The following is a 14,202-nucleotide window of genomic DNA, read 5'->3' on the forward strand; positions in this document are numbered from 1 at the left end:
TCTGTTTTCCATTTCTGGACTACAGTTGTCCCCTCCTCCCGCCCCTCCCCACCAAGTCCAATCTCTCACACGCTCCTTTCTCTCCGAAGCCTCTATTGCCAAGGCAACACGATTCCTCCTGAAGCCTTCCAGCCACGGCCCCGCGGAGGGCCCCTCCCCCGCAGACCGCTCTGCTTTCCGCGAGTCCCTTGTTTGGTGCACCCTGGTCTGGGTGGGCGCACCACTTGCCCCACCATGGTCGAGGGAAGCTCTGTAATCTTCCACCGAGTGCTGTCCCTCTTCGTGAAGCCAGAAGTCAAGTGGCTGCTCTTTCTCTGAACTTCTCTCCCAGAAAAGAATCCACGTGACAAATGCAGTAACGAGCATGGCAAACTTCCGGTTCATGTCAAAGAGGAGAGGAGGAGAGAATTTAGGTCCTCCAATTCCAGAATCAACGACTTGAAATCCACCCTGGACATTTCTGTTCTCCCAAGTTTATATTCAGTGCTTCCCTCTCCTCTCCCCAGCCTAACCCTCCCTCCTCAATCTTCCCCCTCCCTGTCCCCCACCATACAAGCAGTTCAGTCTTGTCCCAGCTCCCATTTTACAATGGTTCATCAACCCTCAGGGCGATGCTCCAGAAGACAGAAGTTCCACCTGTTCTATTTCAGCTCCATCAGACAGCAGTGATTGGTTAAAAGCGCAGGTCTGGACCCAGATTGCCAGGGTCGAGACCTAGCTTAGATACTTTGTAAATGTGAGAATTTAGGCAACCTACTTAACTTCTTGGTTTCCTCGTCTGTATAACATGAGGATACTAGAATCTACATAGAGCGTTGTTATGAGGATCAAGAGGGATAATATATAAAACTTAGACCCTGGCACACTGTAAATGCCACACCTGGTAATATAGTTCTTACTTTAACGATTTACTCTTGGGAGGTGGCTCATCAACCACTGTTGGTAAGTGGGATCTAACCTCTACCCCAAGCACATTCCTTCTAAGGATGGTCAATGCTCTCAACCAGAGGGTTTATGACGAATGAAATATTCTTCATCAAAATACCTTTAAGCCAACCCTCATTCATTCATTCATTCATTGAATCCGTTAATGGCCACCTCGAAGTCCTTCACCATACATTAAATCATACTGCTTCATTCCAGTTTCTCCATACGGCCTCCCTGTGTCTTTTTAGTCTACCCCCAAACCAGTATGAGCAACGGCCCTGGTTCTCACTGTGTTCCCTCCTGTCAAATGATTATGGCATCAGCACATCACAAAAGCACATTTACAATTTTAGAAGAATCTACAAGAACATAGGGGAATACAAGCCACAATAAATTGTGGAGCTGAATTTTTCTAAAGATAGCTATTTACCGTTGCCTCAAAGCCCAGTTATAGTTGTAGGATTTCATCAGGCTTTTATGTTCCCATGGTAACCAATGTACATGCAAAGCTTATAAACATATATTAAGAGGGCCTGTGAGTGGAAAACATGCAGTGCTGAGAGTTGGAAGAGCCAGGTCTAACCCCAGCTCTGCAGCTCGTCAGCTGGGAGGTCTGGGATGCTACTTATAACTGTCCTAGCCAGTGTTTCAGACTCCATCAGTGTTTCTCAAAGTATGTGCCTCAGGTCACCTACATCAAAATCAATGGTTATACTTTTTTAAAGTGCATATTCTTGAGGCTCTTCCAGAACTACTGAATCTGAATCTCTGGAGGTGGGGACCAAGAATCCCACTGTTAACCAGATTCCCATGTGGTTCTTAAACACACTGAAATCTGAGAATCATGGGACCCCACAGTCCTCCTCCAACATGCTATAGTTCCTTGCTTATTCATGCAGGCCAGAATTTGATTGCTTTGGACCCAAAGAATCATTGCAGAAGTCCCTGAACAACATCAGGCAGGCAGAATACACTCTTCAGAATACTCTCGTTACCATGTACTCACCCAGCACTTCCTATGGATCAAGCACTATTCTTGGGACACATCATCCAAAAGAGAGAAAAATACCTATCCTCATAGAGCCTACACTCTAGTGTGTGGGAGCAGAGACAATAAATAAACTATTAGTAAATGTAAAAATACGTGAATTATATAGCATGATAGATGGTGATAAGTGTGGTGGGAAAAAAATAGAGCAAGGTGAGGGAGTCAGGATGGAGGGGTGTTAAAATGTCTCCTAAATTATATGTAGCCACAGAAATCAACTTAGGTATTTATTACAAGTCTGACAGGTGAGCCCAGCTGCACCTTAAAGGGAATGTAGTGGATGCTCTTGGTGCCCCGCCCAGACCCCCTTTAGGGCTGGTGCACCCTCCTCCTCCTTACGCCCCCCCCAACTCTTCTGCGCCCTGTCAATGACTCAGTGACTATTGATGGCCCCTTGCCTCAAGGTGGGGTCAACTTGGCAGTATAACTTGTGCTCCCTGAGCTCTCGGGGAGGCTACATCCTTGCTAGCTCCCCCTTCCCCACCCCCTCCTTCTCCCCTCCCTTCCCTTGTCCAGGGAGTACTCTCTGTAAATCACTTGCACAAGAATCCCTGTCTCAAGTTCTATTCTAGGGAACCCGGCCTAAGGCAGGCTCCCAACCCCCAGTGGGGCTCTACAGACCAGGAGGACTGATGGCTGTTATGGCAAATCTTCATTGTTCCATTTCATCCTCAATTTATATTTAATATTCAGTCTTTTTGGTGCCCGACATTGCCCTGCAGAGAGAAGCAGGTGAGGCCCTGTGAGACGTGTTGCCTAGCATCTGCTGTGTTTCTCCCACTCCTTTGCCCCCTGCGGCCACAGACATTCCCTGAGTGCCTACACTGTGGCAGGGACTGTGCTAGGCTTGGGGACACAGCATAGCATGAGATCCTCCATGTCACATGCTAGGACACTAGCGTCCAATTTCTGCCAAACACCTAATACGTACTTGAAAATGACCAAACTTTTTGTACGATCAGCTGGCTTAAAGATAATGTTCATATACCTTTCTCATCAGCAACGTTTGTTTAAAAACAAATCCAACTTTGACACATCTCTGCTCAAATAAATGAACATTCCCATCCTGACTGCCTCTTTGAAGCAAACAGAGAAGGGAGGGCAAGGCTAGTAGGGACTGGGGCCAGCAGCGTGTTCTATGTAAGGAGAGATGAACATGTGTACTCCACTGGTTTTCATTACAAAAAGAAAAGAAGATATACAGATTGCCAACAAACACATGAAAGAATGCTCAACATCATTAATCATTAGAGAAATGCAAATCAAAACTACAATGAGATATCATCTCACACTGGTCAGAATGGCCATCATCAAAAAATCTAGAAACAATAAATACTGGAGAGGGTGTGGAGAAAAGGGAACACTCTTGCACTGCTGGTGGGAATGTAAATTGATACAGCCACTATGGAGAACAGTATGGAGGTTCCTTAAAAAACTACAAATAGAACTACCATACGACCCAGCAATCCCACTACAGGGCATATACCCTGAGAAAACCATAATTCAAAAAGAGTCATGTACCAAAATGTTCATTGCAGCTCTAGTTACAATAGCCAGGACATGGAAGCAACCTAAGTGTCCATCATCGGACGAATGGATAAAGAAGATGTGGCACATATATACAATGGAATATTGCTCAGTCATAAAAAGAAAGGAAATTGAGATATTTGTAGTCAGGTGGATGGACCTAGAGTCTGTCATACAGAGTGAAGTAAGTCAGAAAGAGAAAAACAAATACCGTATGCTAACACATATATATGGAATCTAAGAAAAAAAAAAAAAGGTCATGAAGAACCTAGGGGCAGGATGGGAATAAAGACACAGACCTACTAGAGAATGGACTTGAGGATATGGGGAGGAGGAACGGTAAGCTGGGACAAAGTGAGAGAGTGGCATGGACATATATACACTACCAAACGTAAAATAGATAGCTAGTGGGAAGCAGCCGCATAGCACAGGGAGATCAACTCTGTGCTTTGTGACCGCCTGGAGGGGTGGGATAGGGAGGGTGGGAGGGAGGGAAGAGATATGGGAACATGTGTATATGTATAACTGATTGACTTTGTTATAAAGCAGAAACTAACACACCATTGTAAAGCAATTATACTCCAATAAAGATGTTTAAAAAAAGAAAAGAAATGCCCCGCTTCTCTTTCATAGACCCTACTTTTCACATTCACCACATCAGAGGTGGATTTTTAAAAGGATGCTGATGGATGCTGAAGCAGACATTCCTCACAGCCTTGACAGCACAGACATTCTTGAAATAGTTACAAGATTTAAAAAATGCTTGGGAGGTTTTCCTTTAAAATAAATTCTGTAATATAATTCTTTGCTCCTCGCACTTGGTGGGGAGCTACATGGGGAAAATGAAAGGGGGGCCCGTCTGTGGAAGTTTGCCAGCGACCTCTGTGGTTAGGGTCGACCTACCCGCTAGCCTCAGATGGCTGAGGATGAGGCCTGCGCCTGGAAAGAGGGTGGTGATGAGGGTCTTGAATGGGCGGGCAGAGCACCCTTCATTTGAATGCAGTCGGAGCCTCTATGAATGCTTTTGGAACATGGTTTCCAACAGGCAAAAGAGAATAAAGAATTTTGCATAAAGAAAGGACTTGGGTCATTCACTCCGGTTTTCACCTTGCTGGAGAGGGGAGGAACCTGGTAGAACTTAAATAGAGGAGAGTGCCAGTGACTCACCGTGTCAGACTGTCAGCGAGTTTCCCCGCAGGCAAGAAGGGCTGGCTAGTGACTCACAGCCCACTTTCTCCCCGGCCTACATGCAGGACCGCAAAGGAAAGAGTCTGAGCATCACAGCTCAGCTCTCTCGTTTTCTCTTCACAACAAAGAGGGGAGCCTAGGGCTCATCTCCCGGCTCAGTCAGGGTGTGCAGGAGAATCAGCAGGGGGTCTGGTTAAATACAGAGTTGGAGTCAGTAGCTCTGGATGGGACCCAACCGTCTGCATTTCTAATAAGTTCACAGGCGATTCTAATGCTAACGTGGTCTCTGAATCACGCTGGAATAGCCAGAACCTAGCTGGTTCAGAATCAGCCACACTGAGGGGATGGAAGTTGCCTCCTGTGGCCACTATATTGATAAAGGTCATTTTTTTTCTGGTGACAGCAAATCTCCAGTCTTATCCCTGGTGATGATCCCAGTGATCGAGTGCCGTCATCACCGTCTCTCACTGTCCTTCTTTATCTATCACACAGTCAGGCTATACTTAAGGCTCCTGTGACTGGGCGGGAAGCAGGCTCCCTGGAAGGGAACATTCTCAAGACACAGAAGTGGAAACTGAAATCTCGCATTCACCAGGCCATTTTCTGCTCCATCACGCTGCTTCCAGCTGCCTTGTGAGTGGTGGCTCAGCAAGGCAGCCCTTTCTCCACTGCAGCAAGGCGTGCACTTCTAGCTGGAGCCCTCCGCGGTGCAGTGTGCTTTGCATTCACCAGCCACTCCGGATGAAAGGGCCATTGGCTTCTAAATGCATAAATTGCAATTTCTTTATTGCTCTCATAATAGGGAGGGGCTGCCCTAAAACTGGCGTGGAGGGCTCCCGGCTGGCAGTTTCTCCTGTTTTCCAAGCTTTGCTCATTTTTCACAGCTCTTGAGCTCTCTCTCTCAATTGCAGCCTGCCCGAGTGGGTGGGAGAGCAGAGGATGGGGTGTAGGTGGAGGGTGCTAATTAGCTCAGGCTAAGAGCAGCCTTGGCAAGAAGCCACGAGAAGGGGAGGGCTCGTCAGTCAGGTGGAGATGATGACTCAGGGATCACAAGAGAACCTGCATAAGGAGCAGTTTGGGTAGCAACCAATATCTGGCTTGAGTCACTGATGGATGTTTACCGTGGTATTAGGAGGAAAGCTGGAGCTATGATGATTCCTAAATAGGGAAAGACAGGTTGACAAAGACATGAACGCTGTCAAGTCAGAATAGGCACACCTGTCAGCTTTGTCGCCAGGAGTTTTCGTTCTTTGATCAATGCCGCAGAGCATGGAGCAGTGTGCAGATGGCTGTTTGGAAGCATCCTAGCATCAATCAAAGAGTGCCCTCCTGGGTGGGGAGGGGAGTGGGCAAGCTGCTTCAGGGAGGGGGAATGACCTTCTCTCCTTCTTGGAGGCCACCTCAGCTTACCAAGGTGTCCTTGAGACTGTTCACTCCAGAACTGACTTCTGCGAGGTAGGGCTGGCTGACAGGTCCTTCAAGAAACTGAATAAACACAACTTTCCTGACAGACCCTCCATGGTCTCCTGGGGGCATTCTCAAGGTATAGGTACCTGGGAACATGGCCTGGAGTCCACTGGGGGTGGGGGAGGCCCTGTAGGTAGATAGGGGAGTTAATATGTTTAAAGAGCTTAGATCAGCATCCAGCCTTATATAATAATAGCTATTACTGTGAGGTAATTCGATTCACTCCGGAGATGCCCCCAAACCCACCTGGAATTGGACAGCACCAGCCTGTCAGAAGTGACCATCTTCCCCGAGCTTCTGTAAATCAGTCTCCACCAGTTTGTCATGACCAATGTAATATATGTTGCAATGAGCTCTTCACTGTTCAAAGAGTACGTATTTTCTACTGGTTTATGTCTTTTAAAAATAATTAAATTAGAATGGATTTGAAGTTGCTCTCTGAGTAGTAGAGAAAGTTAGTCGTAGTTAACTCTCTGGGAATTATACGTAACCATCAGCTTTGGTGAACTGCGCTGTGGTGTAGTGTGCTTATCAGCATATACACTGCATGGGTTTAACTCCTGGCTCTTCCGGTTACTAGCTGTGTGACTGTCTTTACGTTCTGTTTTTTTATGGCTGCACCACGCAGCATGTGGGATCGAACCCGAGTCCCTTGTATTGGAAGCGTGGAGTCTTAACCACTGGACCACCAGGGAAGTCCCTACCTTTACCTTCTTTACCTGAATTTCCTCATCTGTGGAATGGAGGATATAAATGTATCTTAGAAGGTTGTAATGAGAATTAAATATGTTCATGTGTGGAGAGCACTTAGCACGGTGCCTAGCACATAACTGTGCTACCCTATTGTTATCTCTTTGGAGGTGTTGGCTGTCCTTGGTCACATGTCTTATAATAGAAAGAAGACAGGGAACCACTATACTAGATTATCTATTTGTCATTCCATCAGTACATTGGTCAGTATTTATCCAGGGTCTTCTTGTTTGAAAACTCTGTGCTTCACTTAAGGAAAACCAATTCTGTATATCCAGATTTTCAAAGCTGATATTTGGGGATTAAATGAATACCAAAGAATCATCTGCTTATTTTTTCAAAGATTTGATGCAGATATCCTTTCAAAATCCAGCTCCTTTAGTGCATTCAAAATGTAACTCAATGAAAACATTGAGTTCATGGATTGTTCCAGAATATCCCCAGAATTTGTCCTGCATTTTCACTACGAACCAAATTCCAGAGTAACCAAACAGCCCTAGTAAATGAAGGAAGATTTTTCTATGTTGAAGTTATGGAGGAATTGAATTATGAAGGAAATGACACAGTTAGAAAATGATCATTTTGCAGACCCTAATGGAAAACTGAAACAAGTGCTGATCAGCAATAGAGGGTAAAGTAGAGGTTGATGAGGAACTTTACAACAGAGCATGCAAGCTATTACCAGCCGAAGTCACTGAGCAATCTTGGCATCACTAAAAATACAACTGAATATTGTATACCTCCAGATAGGATGTAAAATGAATTAAACAGGATCACCAGTGAAGTGTACTTGGAAGAAAAATTGAATTTGGGCCAAGTCCAGCCATTAAATCTAACTTCCAGGCCATAGAAAATCAAGTGGGGAGACAGACATGTTAAACAGCATCACGAAAAAGGAATCAGTGAAAGCCAGGATATAAGATACCCCAGAGAAGCTGACTTGGTTTCCTCAACAAGTCAATCACTTGTAAAGAAACATGCAGGGATGACTCTTCTAAATTAAAAGAGATTAAGAGATGTAAACACCACACACAATGGATGGACTATTTGGATCCTGATTTGAGCAAACAACTCTAAAGATAATTTCAATAAGTGAGAAAAGTTAAATATGGCCTGGTATTAGATGCTATTGAGGAATTAATTGTTAATTTTAATAAGTGTGATGATGGCCTTATAGTTATATAGGGACATATCCTTTCAGGGAGACACATGTGGAAGTTTCGAAAGATGAAATGACATGATATTTGGAATCTCTTTAAAATATTCCAGCAATAAATAAAACAACCACCAAAAAAAAGCAGAGGGAGAGGGTAGATGAAATAAATCTGGCAAAATGTGGTGGTTGTTGAAGCTGCTGATTAATACGTGATTTGTGTTTGTATTTTCTTCTTTCGAGTATGCTTAGAAATTTTCATAATAAAAATTTTAAGAAAAAAACCCCAAATAGACATTATTAAAACAAAAATTAAACAAATTTGCAACATTCAATACTCTCCCTCTATTATAGGCTGAATTGTGTCCCACACAAATTCATATGTTGAAGCCCTAAGCTCCAGTACCTTATTTGTAGGCAGGACCTTTAAAGAGGTAATTAAGGTAAAATGAGGTCATATGAGTGGGAACCTACTCCAATATGACTAATGTCCCTATGAGAAGGGGAGATTAGGATATAGACACAGAGAGGGAAGATCACGTGAAGACACATGGGGACGATGGACATCTACAAGCCAAGGAGATGGGCCTCAGAGGAAACAAATGTGCCAACACCTTAATCTTGGATGTGTGTCTCCAGAACTGTGAGAAAAACAAATTTTTATTGTTAAAGCCACCCAGTCTGACCTAGCAGACTAATATACCCCTTTCCTGCTTGGTTTTCTTTACAGCATTTACCACTATCTAATGCATTGTATTTTTATGTCCTTTTTGCCAGTCTTCCCCCACTAGAATGTTCATGAAGGCGGTAAATTTTGTCTATTTTGTCAACTGCTGAATCCCCAGCACATATAACAGGGCTTGACCCATTGAGCACAAAAGTTGTTCAATAAATGAATGTGAAATGTTGGATTGATGAATGAACATAGAATAGAGGTACTTCATGATTACCTGCTAGGTTGACAACATTTTTCCAGGGTAAGAATTGTCATCCAGCCCATTCTACCTCTGCCTATCTACTGCATCCTACAGTCTGTCTCAAATTTCTGAATTTGGGCTAGAGACTAAGTACTTTGGGAGTTTGGCTTGCAGAGAAGCTACTCTGTATTCTGATTTTCTTCCAGCCTACAGTAAGCCCAAGACCCTTTGTGCATCTGTATGCAGAGAAATTTGAGGGAGGCTCCAAACTATTCTAATGTCTCTCTATAGGGGTCTGAAGAAGCAAAGTATAAGTGAACCTTTGGAGAGGTGAAAATGTGGCTAGGAGGAAAAAAGAAGAGCAAAATGAGAGCCTATCCATAGGAGACATTTGTCACATTTCCTTGCTGCATGCACAGCACCTACTGAAAACCCTTCCTGTGTTTGGAGAAGGTCCTGCCTCATGAGCCCTGGATCCCAGGGTGGAACATTTTCCCAGGTTCCCTTGCAGCTAATGCACAGGCATGTGACCTTGTCTTTACCAATCAGCCACCAAACCTGCCTGAAACTTTTCTTTGAAAGTAGGCAATGTAAGAACGCCAGCACCATCTAGAATCTATTTTCTGGGAAAGATGGTAGAGGGGATTTGGGGCAGTGGCGGTGGCTGAAAGGTGAAGTTCTTGATGCAGAAGTGCCACTGGTGCTGAAGGCAGTTGCTTACTAAAGTAAGTTCCCCGTCTAAGTAGCAACATTGCAAACTGGAGCACCAGTGCCTGGTGGCCATGGTGACAGCACAGTTCTGCAACATGGCTGTGAATGCTTCTCCTTAGGAACACCTCCAGTCCTCCTGATAATTCTGTGAGCTGCCCAGTACGCTTTGTGTATACTCCTTTTCTAATTAACCAAAGAAATTTAAGCAAAAGGAGTACAGGTTCACAAACCACAAGACACATTTAAGGCATGTCCTTGGAAAGAGGATGAAAAAAAACCTTTTTTTGGTAAGATATACATTTAACCATTTTTAAGTGCACAATTAGTAGCATGAAGTACGTTCACAACGTTGTGCAACCACCAACACTATCCATTTCCAGAACCTTGAGAATGAAAAATTTTAACGTGGGTTCTTGTCTTTGAAGATTCTAGATTTCTAGGTAACTTTTAGTTCAAGTTAAAGAGCATTCACTGTCTAATTTCTGCAACATAAGCTCCACAGGTCTGTTATTTATTGCTGCATTGCTAGCATCCAGCAGGTGCCTGGAAAATATGTGTTTGAAATGGGAAGGTCAAATGGGATATTCTGTAGTCCAGTACTTGTACAGTCTGAATGGGGTGTCGACAGGTATATACACACACTGTGTGTGGACATTGTGTGTTCCTTTAGTGGGAAGAAGTGATATTACTGAATGGGTGAAGTAGCGGTTCCCAGCCCAGGCACTCCTGTCCCCTGGGTGTTGGGGGCTGGAAAAGCTAATACAAATTTTACTTTGACCTGGGATGAAGCTAACAAGGTCTACTAAAGACCCCCGTGGCTGGAATTAGAACAAGTGAGTGAGGGCACGTCAGTTAGTTTCTGCTTCTTAGATGCTCAGACAGGCTTTCAGTGATATAATAAGAATTTCTAATATTTCTGGGAGGAAAGTTGGTAATAAAACATTATTTGGTGGTAAAAGAGTTGGGGGGAACATTCAGTCATTCATTCAACAGTATTTATTGAGCATCTGTTTTGTGTCAACTTCTTTTCTGGGTACTGAAGTCTCTGCCACAAACAAAACAGACACGTGCCTTATATCTAGAGCTCGTGTGGAGAGAGACAGAAATTAAACAAATGTCAGATGTGTCTGGTGGGGAAAGTGCTAGAGGTATATGTTTTTTGTCATACAGTCATCCTGGAGGGTCCCTGAGAAGGTGATATTTGAGTGGGAACCTTAGGAAAGTGAGAGAGGGTATCACATTGACCTCTAGAGTGTTCCAGACAGGGAGAACAGGAGGTGCAGAGCTCTGGGGTAGGAATGCTCTTGGCAGATCCTGGCAACCAAGGGGAGGTCAGTGCAGCCAGAGTGCAGTGAGGGGACAGTTGTAGGTGAGAAGGTCCAAGAGGCGGTAGAGAAGATATTTTGCTCTGGAATATTCGGAGTGAATATCGTAAGACATGGCGGACATATCTCTTGGGTCTGAAAGATGTTTTCTTGAAAGGGTTTACCGTCCTGTAGGGCAAGGGGGACAAAGGGACCCTCTTTTCTCACAGGCTTTTAGATTGTTCTTTCTCTTGAGTGCTAGCTATCAGGGTGAAGTGCCAATTTTACTTTCTGGCTTCCTGGGGCTAAGCTGGCTTTTCTGCAACGAGATGGGAACATCTGTGTGCCTTGTGCAAGCCCAGGGCAGAGTCTGTCCCTGGTGCCTGGCAAGGGGCCAACTGTGCTGTCAGTGAATGGGATGCGAGACTTATCAATAAGGTAAAGATGCTAGTATGAGAAGAAAAGGAAAGATCCAGTGTGGAGGACAAAGGGAGGAGAGAGAACTCTAGGACAAAAAGCCTGTAAAGGGTGGAGTGCTGAAGACGGTAGAACAATACCCTCTCCCCCAGCCCCTCAACATTTGCTTGGGCCTCTTGAAAATGATTGCTTGTATTTCTGCTCATAGTTTCCCATTAATTTTCCTGATATTAAGAGAAAAGACAAGATCGCTGGAGCTGAGCAGAGAGTCTAATAAACAGCAGGTGCCCGTGTTCCTCCCCGGGATGCTCATGCCTGGGGAACATGTCATATTTGAAACTGGAATTGTGGAGCCAGCCAGGGCCACGCGTACGCCCTGTGCAGGTGAACGTCTGATTAAATACAAGGGGAATTATGCTGTTTTCTTTCAGCCTGTTCTTTGCTGGCACAAACTATTCTTTGATATGAAGCTGAAATTATCATATTCTGTCTGATACGTAATCTCAGTATCCCCATGTATCCAGATCTTCTGTAAGCTCCTCTTTTTAATACCCAAATTTAATAGCCTGAATCTTTGTTCTGCACGACTGCAGGAAACCAGTCCCCTCTGGATATTTCTGAGGGGGTTGGCAAGTGCTTGCGTGCTCAGGTGCTGCGTGTCACTTACTGCCCACCTCCCACCCACAGCACTTTCTGCTTTTCTGTCAATGGCTGTCCCATCACTCTTTTCCATGTTACTACTCTCTCTCTGCTCTGCTTCAACCCAAGCGTGGACACAGCCCCCTCCTTTATTCCCCACTCACCTCCAAAACCGAGCTGGTATGTGTGGAGGCATGGATGAGAGTCAACACATTTAGCAGCTGCTCTGGCCCAGGGCATAGCCGGTCAATCCTAAAGGATCCTGGCTGTGTCGGGCAGAGTCCGTTAGTGTCTGGATCATTGGGGAGGTTAAAGGGTCCTGGGGCTGGGAGCCAGGGTGCTCAAGGCAGTGGCGGTGGGAACTGGGAGAGAAGGCTCAGGACAGAGGCTAATTGACCAATATTTTAATAATATTTTAACACCTAGTATAGCTATATTGTATGTACTCACTAGTCTTGTGCAACAGATTTGCTGAAGGAGTGAAGATATTGCTGGGGCAACTTAAAATTAGGTCTCAAACATGACCGTAAGCCTATCAGTCATGCCCCATTGGAAGGAACCCCTCACTGGTGGTCTCTCTCCTCGGGCACCAGCTGGCCGCCATGATTCTGGGGTCTCTTCCCTCCGAACTGAGTTCCTTCTCAAATCTACTTCCACTCTCAAGTCGAGAATTCCACCCCCCCACCCACATTCAGCTCAGCTCAAACATTTGTCAGGGAAAACTGAAAATTTCCTCACAAAAACACCCTCCAAAGAAATCATAGTCATGATTTTACCTCATTTATGAAGAGCAGCCTCAGCCCATCTTACCCTCCCCTTTGCACAGCCAAAGTGCCACTGAATGTTTTCCTCAACAGCAGAGCAGTTTCATCCCTAGGATGGGTTCTGCCCCCACCCCCTAGAGCAAGGGGTACAACTTATAGCCATCTTTCAAAATAGCATTTTGAATTTTCTTCCCTAGACATGGAAAGCACTTAGCCAGTGCCCAGTAGATACTAGAGGCTGAATAAGAGACATTTTTGTCCATTACTCCTTAGTCACAGCTCTTAGTAGTTTCTCAACAACTTTATTGAAGAAATGGATTCATTCCTTCATTCATCTCTTCGACAAATATGTATCCAACTATGTGCTAGGCACTGTGTTCGTTTGGGGAAACAAAAGAAAACCAAAAAAAGCCAAAGATCCCTGCTCTTGTGGAGCTCATATTTTAGTAGGGGAGACAACCATCACAAAATAGGTGAGTAAAATTCAAGGCATGTGAAACAGTAATACATGCTAAGAAGCTAAAAAGCAGGAAGGATGAATAGGTAGTGCTGAGGGGATTTTAGATAATGATTTTGATTTTAGAGATAAAGATTTTGTGTGATTTTAGATAGAGAACTGGGAAGGTGACATTTGAGTAGAGAGCTCCTGCTGCCAACTGGGGGTGGGATGGGGAAGAGAAAACCCATTACTGCACAGCTAGCAAAACCCGTGACTTTGGGAAACCGGTTTGTAATAATGACTGAATTGAAATACAGACAAGTGCTCCAGGTGGTCCTTGATTTTCTCCTTCATTGAATAAGGATGAGGGTTTTTGTTGTTTTTATTTTTGTTTTTTAAGAAGAAGCTATGTTTTCTCACTTTTAGTGCTTTTGGCAATCATCACACTTTTCCTTCCATCTCCCTAAGCTATAGGAGGATAAATATCTCCAGCACGGTAGAGGCAGACTATCAAACTTATGGTTTGTTTATGTCAGGAAATAAAGACAAATGTGACATTTCTTCTCTTGGTGCCCTGCATTTTTCCCAGTAAATCAATCATGAATGGTAACTTTTGAGCTGCTTTTATGTACCCGAACAAGGTATAGTTGTTCCAAATAATTTCACTTTGAAATAACCCAATAATGAATTTTGCTATCACATTTCCATAGCTTATCTGCGTTGGGCAGTTTTGTTGACCCACAAACTCGAACTGTTGTCGAACTGTTGTCTGTAGCAAGAAGTGTTTAGATTTAGGCTGATATAGGAGGCTGTAAGAAGTGATAAATTTTTAGAGGTTTTCAATGTTGAAAAAAGAGTTCTGTCCTCTAGCAACTCATGATCCTGTCATATCTTATGCCCTTTGAGTTTGGAGATGGCATTCTTATTGATAACAAAACAGTTCAGTGCTTA

The sequence above is a fragment of the Orcinus orca genome, chromosome 17, assembly GCF_937001465.1.
Source record: "Orcinus orca chromosome 17, mOrcOrc1.1, whole genome shotgun sequence".
Lineage (NCBI taxonomy): Eukaryota > Metazoa > Chordata > Mammalia > Artiodactyla > Delphinidae > Orcinus > Orcinus orca.